Source organism: Meles meles, chromosome 8 (assembly GCF_922984935.1).
Source record: "Meles meles chromosome 8, mMelMel3.1 paternal haplotype, whole genome shotgun sequence".
In the NCBI taxonomy this organism is placed as follows: Eukaryota; Metazoa; Chordata; class Mammalia; order Carnivora; family Mustelidae; genus Meles; species Meles meles.
Window position 1 is genome coordinate 72,119,731 of NC_060073.1, and position 15,414 is coordinate 72,135,144.

Sequence of the window (15,414 nt, forward strand, 5' to 3'; positions counted from 1 at the left end):
TTTTTTAAAAAACAAAAGTATATATGTATCTTCATCTTGTCCAGTAAAATTTCTTTCACACTCTTTATTCATTCCTGAACAGTATGCTTCCAGAATGTGGCTAGAAACTTAGGAAATGGGGATATTATCTGGGTAAGATTTTAAGGTAAGTTTAAAATTTCTAAGTATACTATTTGGCAATCTATAGAATTAAATTAGGCCTTGTCTCCTGTGAAAAATGGCATCTAATAGATACTCAATGAATTGTAACTGTTAGTGTTATTTGATGGTGTTTCTAATGGGCAGGCAGGAAGGCAAGTTACAGAAAAGCCTGAGTCTCTTTTTTTTTTAATTTATTTTCAGTGTTCTAGCATTCATTGTTCATGCACCACACCCAGTGCTCCATGCAATACGTGCCCTCCATAATACCCACCATCAGGCTCACCCAACCTCCCACCCCCAGCCCCTCCAAAAGGCTCAGATTGTTTTTCAGAGTCCACAGGCTCTCATGGTTCGTCTCCCCTTCCAATTTCTCCCAACTCCCTTCTCCTTTCCATCTCCCCATGTCCTCTGTGTTATTCCTTACACTCCACAAATAAACAAACCATATGATAATGGACTCTCTGCCTGACTTATTTCACTCGGCATAATCTCTTCCAGTCCTATCCATGTTGATACAAAAGTTGAGTATTCATCCTTTCTGATGGAGGCATAATATTCCATTGTATATATGGACCATATCTTTCTTATCCACTAGTCCGTTGAAGGGCATCATGTTTCTTTTCACAGTTTGACAACTGTGGCCATTGCTGCTATAAACATTGGGGTACAGATGGCCCTTCTTTTCACTACACCTGTATCTTTGGGGTAAATACCCAGTAGTGCAACTGCAGGATCATAGGGAAGCTCTATTTTTAATTTCTTTTTTTTTATTTGTTTATTTACAGCATAACATTGTTCATTGTTTTGGCATCACACCCAGTGCTCCATGCAGTATGTGCCCTCCCTATTACCCACCACCTGGTTCCTCAACCTCCCACCCCCCCCGCCCCTTCAAAACCCTCAGGTTGTTTTTCAGAGTCCATAGTCTCTCATGGTTCATCTCCCTTCCACTTTCCCTCAACTCCCTCTCCTCTCCATCTCCCCATGTCCTCCATGTTATTTGTTATGCTCCACAAATAAGTGAGACCATATGATACTTGACTCTCTCTGCTTGACTTATTTCACTCAGCATAATCTCTTCCAGTCCCATCCATGTTGCTCCAAAAGTTGGGTATTCATCCTTTCTGATGGAGGCATAATACTCCATCGTGTATATGGACCACATCTTCCTTATCCATTCATCCGTTGAAGGGCATCTTGGTTCTTTCCACAGTTTGGCGACCGTAGCCATTGCTGCAATAAACATTGGGGTACAGATAGCCCTTCTTTTCACTACATCTGTATCTTTGGGGTAAATACCCAGCAGTGCAATTGCAGGGTCATAGGGAAGCTCTACTCTTAATTTCTTCAGGAATCTCCACACTGTTCTCCAAAGTGGCTGCACTAACTTGCATTCCCACCAACAGTGTAAGAGGGTTCCCCTTTCTCCACTTCCTCTCCAACACACGTTGTTTCCTGTCTTGCTAATTTTGGCCATTCTAACTGGTGTCAGGTGATATCTCAATGTGGTTTTAATTTGAATCTCCCTGATGGCTAGTGATGATGAACATTTTTTCATGTGTCTGATAGCCATTTGTATGTCTTCGTTGGAGAAGTGTCTGTTCATCTCTTCTGCCCATTTTTTGATAGGATTATCTGTTTTGTGTGTGTTGAGTTTGAGAAGTTCTTTATAGATCCTGGATATCAACCTTTTGTCTGTACTGTCATTTGCAAATATCTTTTCCCATTCCGTGGGTGGCCTTTTTGTTTTGTTGACTGTTTCCTTTGCTGTGCAGAAGATTTTGACCTTGATGAAGTCCCAAAAGTTCATTTTTGCTTTTGTTTCCTTGGCCTTTGGAGACATATCTTGAAAGAAGTTGCTGTGGCTGATATCAAAGAGGTTACTGCCTATGTTCTCCTCTAGGATTCTGATGGATTTCTGTCTCACGTTGAGGTCTTTTATCCATTTCAAGTTTATCTTTGTGTACGGTGTAAGAGAATGGTCGAGTTTCATTCTTCTACATATTGCTGTCCAGTTTTCCCAGCACCATTTATTGAAGAAACTGTCTTTTTTCCATTGTATATTTTTTCCTGTTTTGTTGAAGATTATTTCACCATAGAGTTGAGGGTCCATATCTGGGCTCTCCACTCTGTTCCACTCGTCTATGTGTCTGTTTTTATGCCAGTACCACGCTGTCTTGGTGATCACAGCTTTGTAGGAATCTCCACACTCTTTTCCAAAGTGGCTGCACCAACTTGCATTCCCACCAATAGTGTAAGAGGGTTCCCCTTTCTCCACATCCTCTCCAACACATGTTGTTTCCTGTCTTGCTAATTTTGGCCATTCTAACTGGTGTCAGGTGGTATCTCAATGTGGTTTTGACTTGAATCTCCCTGATGGCTAGTGATGATGAACATTTTTTCACATGTCTGTTAGCCATTTGTATGTCTTCATTGGAGAAGTGTCTGTTCATGTCTTCTGCCCATTTTTTGACATGATTATCTATTTTGTGTGTGTTGAGTTTGAAGAGTTCTTTATAGATCCTGGATATCAGGCCTTTGTCTGTATTGTCATTTGCGAATATCTTCTCTCATTCCATGGGTTGCCTCTTTGTTTTGTTGCTGTGCAGAAGCTTTTGATCTTGATCAGGTACCCAAAATTCATTTTCGTTTTTGTTTCCTTGGCCTTTGGCATTTCTTTTCGATAAGTATTCTCACAAAAATGCCAAGGTTTGAGAGCAAGTTTTTACCTTCCTGTTCATCTCCCCTCTCCTCTAGCTGGAAGCAGCACTGTTGTAATTGTTTTTATTCTTGTCTACAACTACACCTCTTCCAATTTAGTTTACTGACTTCCTCTTTCCCTGATACTCTTAAAAGGTAGTTCAGTGGGGCGCCTGGGTGGCTCTGTGGGTTAAGCCTCTGCTTTTGGCTCAGGTCATGATCTCAGGGTCCTAGGATTGGGCCCCGCATCAGGCTCTCTGCTCAGTGGGGAGCCTGCTTCCCCCTCTCTCTCTGCCTGCCTCTATGCCACTTAAGATCTCTCTCTCTCTGTGTCAAATCAATAAGTAAAATCTTTAAACAACAACAACAATAAATGAGCACTAAGTACATGCCAAGATTAAGTATTATCACAATATTCAAAGCAAGAGACCATGAAGTGCTGAACCAGGATGGTTAAAGGAACAATATGTTCAAGTGATCAAGGAAAATGTTGTAGATCAGAGCAGTACAATGTAGCATGTTCTGTGTGCTGTATTACAAAGTTTACTATTGCTTCCAGTGTGTGCTTCATTAATGTCTTCCTAACCAGACTGTAAACTCCCAGCTGGGACCAGACACTGGACCTTCAGTTCTTTCAAAGACTCAGCATAGTGTGGCCCTTACTTAATAGACTTTTGATCAATTGTTAGCTGCATGTACATAGATGTACTTTAGAAGGGACTGCCTTTCTCTTTGTAAGATAATGTGCTTCCTCATTTTTAAAAATGGCATCTATTTTCTCATAGCTAATCACTTTTCCCTTTTCCTTATCTAAGTTTCTCCTTCAGAATTCACTACTCGGCACTTTATCTAAAATTTATACTAGATTTGCCATTTGTTCATATAAGAATCAAAAATTTAAACAACCTCCAGGAATGCAATTTCAGCAAGTTATTTAGTGAGAAGCTGATGAAACACCAATCTTCTTCAGACTATAGAAAGGCACTGTTATCACACTAATAATTTACAGTCTCATTAAGTTGGCTTTTAACCTGATGTCCCAATGAGTGAAGTTCACTTTAGAATCTCTTTAATAAATAAATCTCCAAGCTCTAGATAGTTCAATGATGGGTGGTAATTAGCATTAGATGAACAGAAAGAATCCTCTTCACTCAACAAATGACTTTTCAAAAAAAAAAAAAAAAACAAATGACTTTTCACCCTATAAAATTTCACCAAGTGCCCAAGTAGAAGCAGATTAATTTAAGCCTGCTTTTCAATGAGCAATTAACAAAACAAACCATAAGTCTTCAAATTCAAAGAGAAAAATAATTATTCCTCTCAGAAATGAGAGCAAGATGAGATTAGAAAAAAATACTTTACCAAAATCTGTGCCCTTTCAATATCAATCTGGACAACATAATTTGTTCAAGACATATTTAATCATATTTCTAATGTGTGCACAGTGCTGTGCTGAGCACTGTGGGAAAATCAAGATCAATAAGACATGGACCCTGCCCTTAAGCACCTCACAATCAACTAGAGGTGGCATGCACAACAAACAATTGCTTAACATAGTTGTAATTATGCTGTACTGTAATTAGAGAGCTGACAGCTTAGACAATACTTTTCACTAATAAAGGACATAACATGACAGAGGAAATATTATGGGGGAGAGAGAAACAAAGTGAACAGAATTAGAAACTCTAACGACTTTTGAACTGGGTCAGGGTGGGGAGAGTAATGCAGAGAAATAGAGTAATTACTGAACAAAAAAGGAAAAGGTGCCCACTACTCCCCCCACAAGCATACACAAAACTGTTTTTTCTCCTCCTTTCCCCTATTCAGTTTAGAGGCAAAGTAGAAAATTTCAAATTTATCTAGAGAGACATGCATGTAGACAAGGAGAGACCCAGGGGCCTGTGGGTCCTAGAAGGACCACAGATGATACCCACATCTGAACTCCCAGGAGAGATGAGAGAGTTGAGTCTCTATGCTAGCTGAGCCACAGCACAGGCCACTGGGGAGACCGACTAAATACAAGACACCCTCTCTCAGCTTCACTTTGGATTTCCCAGAAGTAGACCCTGAGAAATGGATTCATGTGAAAGTTATGTACTAGAAAGTGTGTTCCTAGAGAAAAATAGTAGAGGAGTACAAAGTAGGACTTAAAAGGAAAGGGCCAAGTAAAGGTGCATGCAGTGTTCAGCACAATCTGACAGAGGATATCTTTAGTTGAAATCCACCTGGTGCTCTGCAAACATGACAGAAAACATGGAAGAAGTCCCTATAAGAGGACCAGAGAGCTGGAGTATTTATATTTCCATGCCCCTTACTCATTGGTTAAGAGCTGTCCACAGTGAGAGCTGAAAGCAGAGGTGGGATGTTTCCAGCAGCTGAGGGCAGTTCTTTAAACAGAGTCACAGGTCATGGCTGTTGAACATGAAATGACAATGACAGGAGCACTAACGATTCTGTTACACTCTAACTGCTGTATGAGAAGTACATCCAGCAGAGTTGGATTTGTAGGGAAGGAGGAATCCATTTTTATGTTTAGTTTTTCACTTAAAAATACTACTATCAGGGGGCGCCTGGGTGGCTCAGTGGTTTAAGCCACTGCCTTCGGCTCAGGTCATGATCTCAGGGTCCTGGGATCGAGTCCCATGTCGGGCTCTCTGCACTGAAGGGAGCCTGCTTCCCTCTCACTCTCTCTGCCTGCCTCTCTGCCTACTTGTGATCTCTCTCTGTCAAAATTAATAAATAAAATCTTTAAAAAAAAATACTACTATCAGTTTTCATGTGTATTTTTTTCTGTTCATTAGATTTATGGGGCTTTTTGTTTTGTCTTGTTTTTACATTAAGGTAGAATTCACTTAGTAGGTATGATTTTTTTTAATTAGTGGAATTTTTTTTTTATTATGTTCAGTTAGCCAACATATAGTACATCATTGGTTTTTGGTATAGGGTTCAATGATTCATTAGTTGTGTATAACACCCAGTGCTTATTATGTGCCCTCCTTAATACCCATTACCCAGTTACCGCATCCCTCCACCCCTCCCTTCTGTAACCCTGTTTGTTTCCCAGAGCCCACAATTTCTCATGGTTGTCTCCTTCTCTGATTTCTTCCCATTCAGTTTTTGCTCCCTTCCCCTATGGTCCTCTACGCTATTCCTTATGTTCCACATATGAGTGAAAACATATGATAATTGTCTTTCTCTGCTTGACTTATTTCACTTAGCATAATCCCCTCCAGTTCCATCCACGTCATTGCAAATGGTAGGTACTAATCTTTTCTGATGGCTGAGTAATATTCCATTGTATATATGAACCACATCTTCTTTATCCATTCATCTGCTGAAGGAAATCTTGGCTCCTTCCAGAGTTTCGCTATTGTGGACACTGCTACTATGAATAATGGGGTGCATGTGCCCCTTCTTTTTACTACATCTGTATCTTTTGGGTAAATACCTAGTAGTGGAATTGCTGGATCATAGGGTAGCTCTATTTTCAACTTTTTGAGGAACCTCCATACTGTTTTCCAGAGTGGCTACACCAGCTTGCATTCCCACCAACAGAGTAAGAGGGTTCCCCTTTCTCCACATCCTCATCAACACATGTTGTTTACTATCTTGATAATTTTGACCATTCTAACTGATGTCAGGTGGTATCTCATTATGGTTTTGATTTGTACTTTCCTGTGGCTAGTGATGTTAAACATTTTTTCATGTGTCTGTTAGCCTTTTGTATGTCTTCTTTGGAGAAATACCTGTTCATGTCTTCAGCCCATATTTTGACTGGGTTATTAGTTTTTTGAGTGTTGAGTTTGAGAAGTTCTTTATAAATCTTGGATACCAGCCCTTTATCTGTAATATCATTTGCAAATATCTTTTCCCATTCCGCAGGTTGCCTCTTAGTTTTGTTGACTATTTCCTTTGCTGTGCAGAAGCTTTTTATCTTGATAAAGTCCCAAAAGTTCATTTTTGCTTTTGTTTCTCTTGCCAAATTTATGTTTTAATAAAAGCACTGATAAGAAAATTGAGAAACCAACTGCAATCCTATCCTAATTCTCCCAGGATGGTGGGGAGGTATGAAACTATGTTAGCAAAAGCAATTTCATTTACTCATTCATCATTCATTCAGAAAATTTCTATTGAACACATACTAAATATCACACACTCTCCTCAAAAAGAAGAATTTAGCCATGAACTAAACAGATAACATCCTTATCCTCTTGAATCTTACATTCTATTTGTGAGACAGATAACAAAAATACAAACGCATTAATATATGGCATAATATCAGACCATGGTATATATCTTTTTTACAAAAATAGAGTAAAGATTTGAGAGTGCTACTGGGGCTGCTATTTGATAGAGTATTCTCTGACAAGTACCACTTGATGAGGGCTCCAAGTAAAATGAAGGAGCACGTCAAAGTATATCTGAAGGAAAATTTTTCTGGACAAGTAAGACACCAAAAAAAAGTCTTGAAAGCAGTGAGGTAGGGAGGAAAGGTAGAAGATGAGTTCTAAGAAGCAGCAGAATTGGAGGTAGAGGTTGCTGATGCAAGTTCTTCCATTCCATGGAATTTATAGAAGTCTCTACTGAGCTGCATGTTATTTACTTAATGTGCAAAATGGAAAGTGATTATCACCATAGGTGGTCATAAATAGGAGCAGTTACTGTGTCTGGGGATGAAAAAGACCTCAACAGAGATACGGCATTGAACTGAGCTTTATCATAACACAATTTGTATTAACAGATATGGTGGAAGGAGCCACCACAAGACAAGGAGCTACAGGAGCAGTGACAGAGAAGCACAAAAAACATTTAGGGTCAAGAGGGAATAAGGTCAAATATAAACTGGTAAGAGTGTGGAATACCATGGAAAGAATTTTGGATTCCATCCTAAAGACCACTTTTCCAGTGCAGACATTTCAGCATACTATAAAAACTTTATCACATTCGTATACTACCATTGCAACAATCTACCATAATGACTACTGTATTAGTAAACTTTATAAAAGAAGAACTAATAACACATTAATTAGAAGGAAATGTTGGCTGACTGAATAAAACAACTAGCATGTCTTTTACATGCTAATTGTTGTATTATTTGTACTATAAATTAGGAAACTGAAGCACAGAGAAGCACAGGGGGAAAAAATTCACAGCTAGTCAGGGGTGGGAGGTTGGGGGAACAGGTGGTGGGTAATGGGGAGGGCATGTTTTGCATGGAGCACTGGGTGTTGTGCAAAAAGAATGAATACTGTTACGCTGAAAAAATAAATAAAATGGAAAAAAAAAATTCACAGCTAGTAGGTGGTAGAGCTTGGATTGTCTGACTCAATGTTATGTGGCTCCAAAGCCTACACTGTTAATTGTCAGATACACTGCCTTTCTCGGATGGTTGGCAATTCATAACTGAACATATATGCATAAGGAGAGTGAATAGCCTACAAAGATTACTGGAGAAATCTGGATTTGCTTTTGCTTATCAATAATAATAATAGTGATTGAAGAAATGAAATATGTGACTCAAAACTTTTAAGTTAAAAGAAATCTTCAGTTCAATTCACTGAGACCATGACAACAGATTAAAAACAGATGCTTCAGCTCAAAATGAGGAAAATTATCTGGGACCCATTCTCTCTATACTAAGATCCAGTCACAGAGCATGTGCTGAAGCAAAATAAGACTATTCAGAGGGCATCACTCACAGTGCATGCATGGATCACAGGGGATCACTGCACTGGACAGAGGATTTTGTTAAATGGACAATATCTCCTCCAACTCAAAGATCCTGTGATCTAATTTTTAACACAGTTTTTTTTTTGGTTTGTTTGTTTATTTACAGCATAACAGTGTTCATTGTTTTGGCATCACACCCAGTGCTCCATGCAGTACGTGCCCTCCCTATTACCCACCACCTGGTTCCTCAACCTCCCACCCCCCCACCCCTTCAAAACCCTCTCGTTGTTTTTCAGAGTCCATAGTCTCTCGTGGTTCATCTCCCCTTCCAGTTTCCCTCAACTCCCTCTCCTCTCCATCTCCCCATGTCCTCCATGTTCTTTGTTATGCTCCACAAATAAATGAGACCATATGATACTTGACACAGTTTTTAACAACTGTTAATATAAGTTCAGGAAACAAGAATTTTAGAATAAAATTACGCAGTACAGTGCAGCGATTAAGAATGAGGATTGTGAAGTCTGAAAGACTTACATTCTGCCATTTACTTCGTGTATAACCATGGAGTTTTTGAGCTACTTCCTCATCTGTAAAATGGAGATAATATAAGGACCTGACTTTCACATTGTTCTTAGGATTGAATGATATAATACATGTAAAGTGCTCAACAAAATATCAAATAAGTATTTAGTACACAGTAAATACTGTTATTAGTTGGGTCTTACTATTTTCCAATGACGAGGTCCATCCCCCTCATAGGATTTCAGAGGTAACTAAATTATAACCTCAAAACAATTATCAAACTCAAGAACTTAGTGGATTTCCAGAGCAATGGGGTTAGGAGTCCTTGGCAAGCATAAAATTACCACACGATCAACAATTACAGGACATCTAAAGAATGAGTGAAATCATGACGGTGCTCACTAGCAGTAAACTGATCTATCAGTTACAGGCAATGTTCTACTAAGAGGGCAGGAAAGTGGAGACTACCTCTCTGTGTAATCATCTATAAAGTTCTCTGGAGTTTTTATCAAGCTGTTCTATAAAGGAAGCTGTCAAACAGCTCGAAGAAGAAAATGGCAATGGAGAAAAAGAAAGGCTTAAAAAGATAAAGGAAGAGTTTTAGAAACACAGACCTAAGTCTTTAAAATTTGCATTAAGGGCAAAGATTTCCTTTGTACAGGGGGACACTTCTAAGGTTAAATAGGTTGCATAACATTACTAAGACACTCAAGTTATTTTTCTCTGCAAAATAATATATAGATTCATCTAGGTAAAATTCTAAATTAGCCCTATGCCTGATGTGCTGTAGATATTCAATGTTTGTGGAATAAATAAAAGAATGGATAAATCTAATCCAGAAAGAGCAGTACTAATGGTAATTGAGTCTCAAAAAATATCTTTTAAGTAACCACTATGTATCAGACATCATGCTAGGATCTAGCCACTTGGAACAATTTTTAAGTGCTTTGGTATTTTAATGCTTATAAGACATGGAAATGTTCAATAATCTTTTCATACGGTTGTCAGAAAATAACAATTGTAATTGACGATAAATTCAGAGTCCCTCTTCCCATGCAAAGGAAGAAAATTATAGTTTGTATATTGCAAGCTGACATCATTTCTCATACAGTTTGAAAGATGATTGGTTCACAGGATAAGTCTAGTCCCTTCTGATCTTAAAACAGAAATCATGTTCTCTTTTATTAATAGAAGATTTGCCAACAAGCATATATAATTGTATTAGCACTTGTTTCTGAGCACCAATATTTTATAGATGAACTGGGTTATAGGATGGTTTTTTCATTCCTTCAGTAAATAAGCTCCTTAGTTGAGGTCCAGCTAAGCTGCTTTTTCCCAATTCTCCTGAAAAGAGAGTTATTACAAGACTCTGTTTTTATCATCCTTCTTACAGAAAAAAAAAAAATGATTAACTCCTGAACAGTGTGGATATCAGTATCAGATATCAGATATCAGTATTCAAAAAGACGTTGTTATGGTGGTGCAGGACATTGTCAACCCCAGCTCATCCCCTATGCTTGGGCCTCAACACTGTGATGCAAGCCAGACTTCCAACTGCTTTTTCTGGAGCTGGAACCCTCTCTGTCATTGTGCTGGGCTGGATGAAAGTGCCAGAAAGTCAACAAACATCCTCTTTCTTCAAGGAGTAACCCTTAACTCTGAGCAACAGAGGCTGGTATATAAATACTCTAGCTCCTTTTGTCACTGGAGGTAACAGAGATTAACTGAGGCTGGCTGATTGCACATGGACTCCTGGAGTTCCCTAGTAAAATTAATTTACTAGTTTGACAATAGACCCTTTACTGAGTATCTCACCTTCACTTTCTTACTTTACTGCCTTTCTGGTGCTTTCTGAGATCATCTCCCAAAAAAACCCATTTGAACCTGAATCCTTGTCTGAGGGCCTCTTCTAGGTGCATCTAAACTAGACCCAATTATTAGGCCCTTTCCATATCCATTATTTCATTCTACCTTTATAAATACCACTTCTATATCTGCCTTTTTTTTAACATAACAAGCCTTTTGATTTTTTTTAATTAAACAAAAAACTTCATTTTTTTAAATTTAGCTTTCTGACTCTGTGCTGGTATCTTCAGCACTTTCACAACAATTTTCTGCTCATCAATAAAGAAAGCATTCTGGATCCTCCCACAAACACACTTATTTCAACCTGCTCCATAGCTAATACAAATGACTTGTCTCTTCTTCTTCACGAAAACAAATAAATATTTAAAAGAAAATTATTAATAAAACTATGACACTAGAGCATTCTTAGGCCAGACCCAAATGAAAATGAAAATTCGTAGTTTGAATGGGGCAACAGAAACAGGAAGAACTTAGGAGCCCAACTTCAGTCAGTTAAAGCCTTTAATAAAAATATATAGCCTATTAAATGAACATACTATAAAAACCACTAGGCTGTTGGTCAACATTCTAATTGTATTTAATATTGTATTTAATATCTAATAATGTTGAAATTGACATTCTTATGCCTACCTCTTTGTCCCCATCTCAGGTTATCTCAGGATAAAGTTTCCAGAGAATTTGCTGGATAAGAGATTTAAAGTATTCTCAGTTTTTGATTTACACTTAACCAGAACAGTTGAACTTATTTTCATTTCTACTAATATGAAACAAATGCTTCCATTTTAACAGATTTTCATCAATTTTGATTATCGAGTACTATTATTTTCATAACCTGTGCAAAACACAATCATTGTTAAACATTTTTATCTTGAACTTTTTTTATTACCAACTTATATTTTTGTGAATTCCTTATTAATGACTTCATCTCAATTATGCATTGGTATGGTTTCATTTTTTTCATTGAACAGTTCTCATATCTTTTATAATATACCTCCAAAAAAGTTTTTTTTTTTAATAGTGTTGATTTAGGTGTGCCTGGGTGACTTAGTCAGTTAAGCACGTGACTCTTGATTTCAATTCAGGTCATGATTTCAGGGTCATGAAAGCAAGCCCAGAGTCAGACTCCAGGCTCAGCAGGGAGTCTGCTTGAAATTCTCTCACTCTCTATCTCCCTCTGCCCCTCCCTCATGTGCTCACTCTTTCTCTCAAATAAGTAATTTTTTTTTCATTTTTTTATTTGTTTATTTTCAGCGTAACAGTATTCATTGTTTTTGCACCACACCCAGTGCTCCATGCAATATGTGCCCTCCCTATTACCCACCACCTGGTTCCTCAACCTCCGACCCCCCGCCCCTTCAAAACCCTCAGGTTGTTTTTCAGAGTCCATAGTCTCTCATGGTTCATCTCCCCTTCCAATTTCTCTCAACTCCCTTCTCCTCTCCATCTCCCCATGTCCTCCGTGTTATTTGTTATGCTCTACAAATAAGTGAAACCATATGATACTTGACTCTCTCTGCTTGACTTATTTCACTCAGCATAATCTCTTCCAGTCCCATCCATGTTGCTACAAAAGTTGGGTGTTCATCCTTTCTGATGGAGGCATAATACTCCATCGTGTATATGGACCACATCTTCCTTATCCATTCGTCCGTTGAAGGGCATCTTGGTTCTTTCCACAGTTTGGCGACCGTGGCCATTGCTGCTATAAACATTGGGGTACAGATAGCCCTTCTTTTCACTACATCGGTATCTTTGGGGTAAATACTCAGCAGTGCAATTGCAGGGTCATAGGGAAGCTCTATTTTTAATTTCTTGAGGAATCTCCACACTGTTCCCCAGAGTGGCTGCACTAACTTGCATTCCCACCAACAGTGTAAGAGGGTTCCCCTTTCTCCACAACCTCTCCAACACACGTTGTTTCCTGTCTTGCTAATTTTTGGCCATTCTAACTGGTGTAAGGTGATATCTCAATGTGGTTTTAACTTGAATCTCCCTGATGGCTAGTGATGATGAGCATTTTTTCAAGTGTCTGATAGCCATTTGTGGCTTCATTGGAGCCACACTGGAGAAGTGTCTGTTCATATCTTCTGCCAATTTTTGATAGGATTATCTGTTTTGTGTGTGTTGAGTTTGAGGAGTTCTTTTCCTGGATATCAACCTTTTGTCTGTACTGTCATTTGCAAATATCTTCTCCCATTCCGTGGGCTGCCTCTTTGTTTTGTTGACTATTTCCTTTGCTGTGCAGAAGCTTTTGATCTTGATGAAGTCCCAAAAGTTCATTTTTGCTTTTGTTTCCTTGGCCTTTGGAGACATATCTTGAAAGAAGTTGCTGTGGCTGATATCAAAGAGGTTACTGTCTATGTTCTCTTCTAGGATTCTGATGGATTCCTGTCTCACACTGAGGTCTTTTATCCATTTCGAGTTCAAATAAATAATTTTTAAAATTAAATAAATAGTGTTGATTTAATGCAGCATACCCCATCACCAAATTTAATGGTCATATATGCAGTGTTTACAACTTCCATAAGCATGCTATAAAATGGAATTTTAGATAAGATTTTTAAAAATAATTTTAAGGAAGCATCCTTTTAATATAGTTTAAGAACATGGTTTCTGGTTGCTTGGTGGTTGATTTTGCATTGTTTTCTTTTGTTTATTATCAGGAATGAGTGTTCAAATGTTTTGGAGGCAGTACAACATCCACTCTGAGGGCAAATTACATAGATACAAATCTGAACTCACCACTTAGTAGAGAAGCAGAGAAGTAATCTTGAAGAGTTAACTGACACTTCTCTACCTCACTAATCTGTAAAACAAAAATTATAATAATAAAAATAGCTACATCATCTTGGTATAGTGAGGATGAGTTAACTCGAAGTGGCTAGTGTAGTATCTTGCACATAATAACCACCCGATAAATGTTAGCCAATTATAAATCTGATAACATTGTTATTGTGATCTATTGGGAGAAAATCTAGGATACTGGCTTAACATTACAGGTTCTTCCTTGGCTCATATCTTAACTCTAGCACATAATAATTGTGTGCATTTAAGCAAGTTACTAACCTTTCTGTGTTTTGGTTTTTCTTATCTAAAATGAAGACTAAAATATTACCTACCTCATGAGATTTTAAACTAATATGTTTAACTAATATATAAACTAATGATATAAACTAATTATGTTTGCATGTGTATATGTACATATATGTGTGTATATATACATGTGTGTACATATATGTGTGTGTGCATGTTTATAGATACACAGATATCACTTAAAACAGTACCTAGACCATAGCTCATTATAGGATTCAAAAAATGTGAACTAATATTATTACTCTATTACTGTTGTATCTTTTATTTTTCTTTGCACTATTAGTGATATGTTATGCAAATAGATTTACTAATACTAATCCCCACTGCATTTCTAACATAAATCTTTTCTGGTGGGTTTTTTTTCTCAATGTGCTCTTTTTCTCCCAACTTTACTGAGATATTATTGTCATATATAAGTTTAAGGTATACGATATAATAATAATAATAATAATAATAATTTGATGCATGTATATATTACAAAATGATTGCCACAATAAAGTTAGCTAACACTTCCTCCCTTTACACGATTACCATTTCTTTTTGTGGTTAAAAAAAAAATTAAGACAGGCTCTCTTCAAAACTTCTAAGTATATAATGTAATATTGTTAATTATAATCACCATACTACACATTGGATCTCCAGGACTTAACATCTAATAAATAAAAGTCTATACCCTTTGACCAATACCTCCTCATTTTCCTTACCCTTCAGCTCCTGACAATCACCATTATGCCATTTATACTGGTTTAGCTTTTTTGATTTCCACATATAAGTGAGAACATGCAGTATTTACCTTTTTCTGTCCTATTCCACTGCCATAATGCTCTCAAGCTCCATCCATGCTGTCTCAAAAAAGCAGGATTTCTTTCTTGTGGCTGAATGATATTTCATTGTTTACTGTTATTACATTTCTTTATCCATTCATCTGTTGATATATACTTAGGTAGTTTCCACATCTTGCCTATTAAAAATCAAGCTACAATAAACATGGGAGTACAGATATCTCTTCAGGACAGTGTCTGCATTTCCTTGGGATATCTACCCAGAAGTGGGAGTGCTGGGCCTAATGGTAGGAACCTATATACTGGTTTCCACAGTGGCTATACTTATTTGTATTTCCACCAACAGTGCACATCCATTTCCTTTTCTGCATAACCTTGCCAAAACTTGTTGTCTCTTGTCTTTTTGATTTTCACCATTCTAACAAATATAAGGTGTGATCTCACCATGGTTTTGATTTGCGTTTCCAAGAGGATCAGTGATGTCCAGTATCTTTTCATGTACCAATTGGCCATGGTATGTCTTCTTTTGAAAAACTGCCTCGTCAAGTCCTTTGCCCTTTTTTTTTTTTTTTTCAAAAAAAAATTCAGGAGGTTTCAATCCTTGAGGGGTAGAGCATCACATGGATTCTGTGGCCAATGG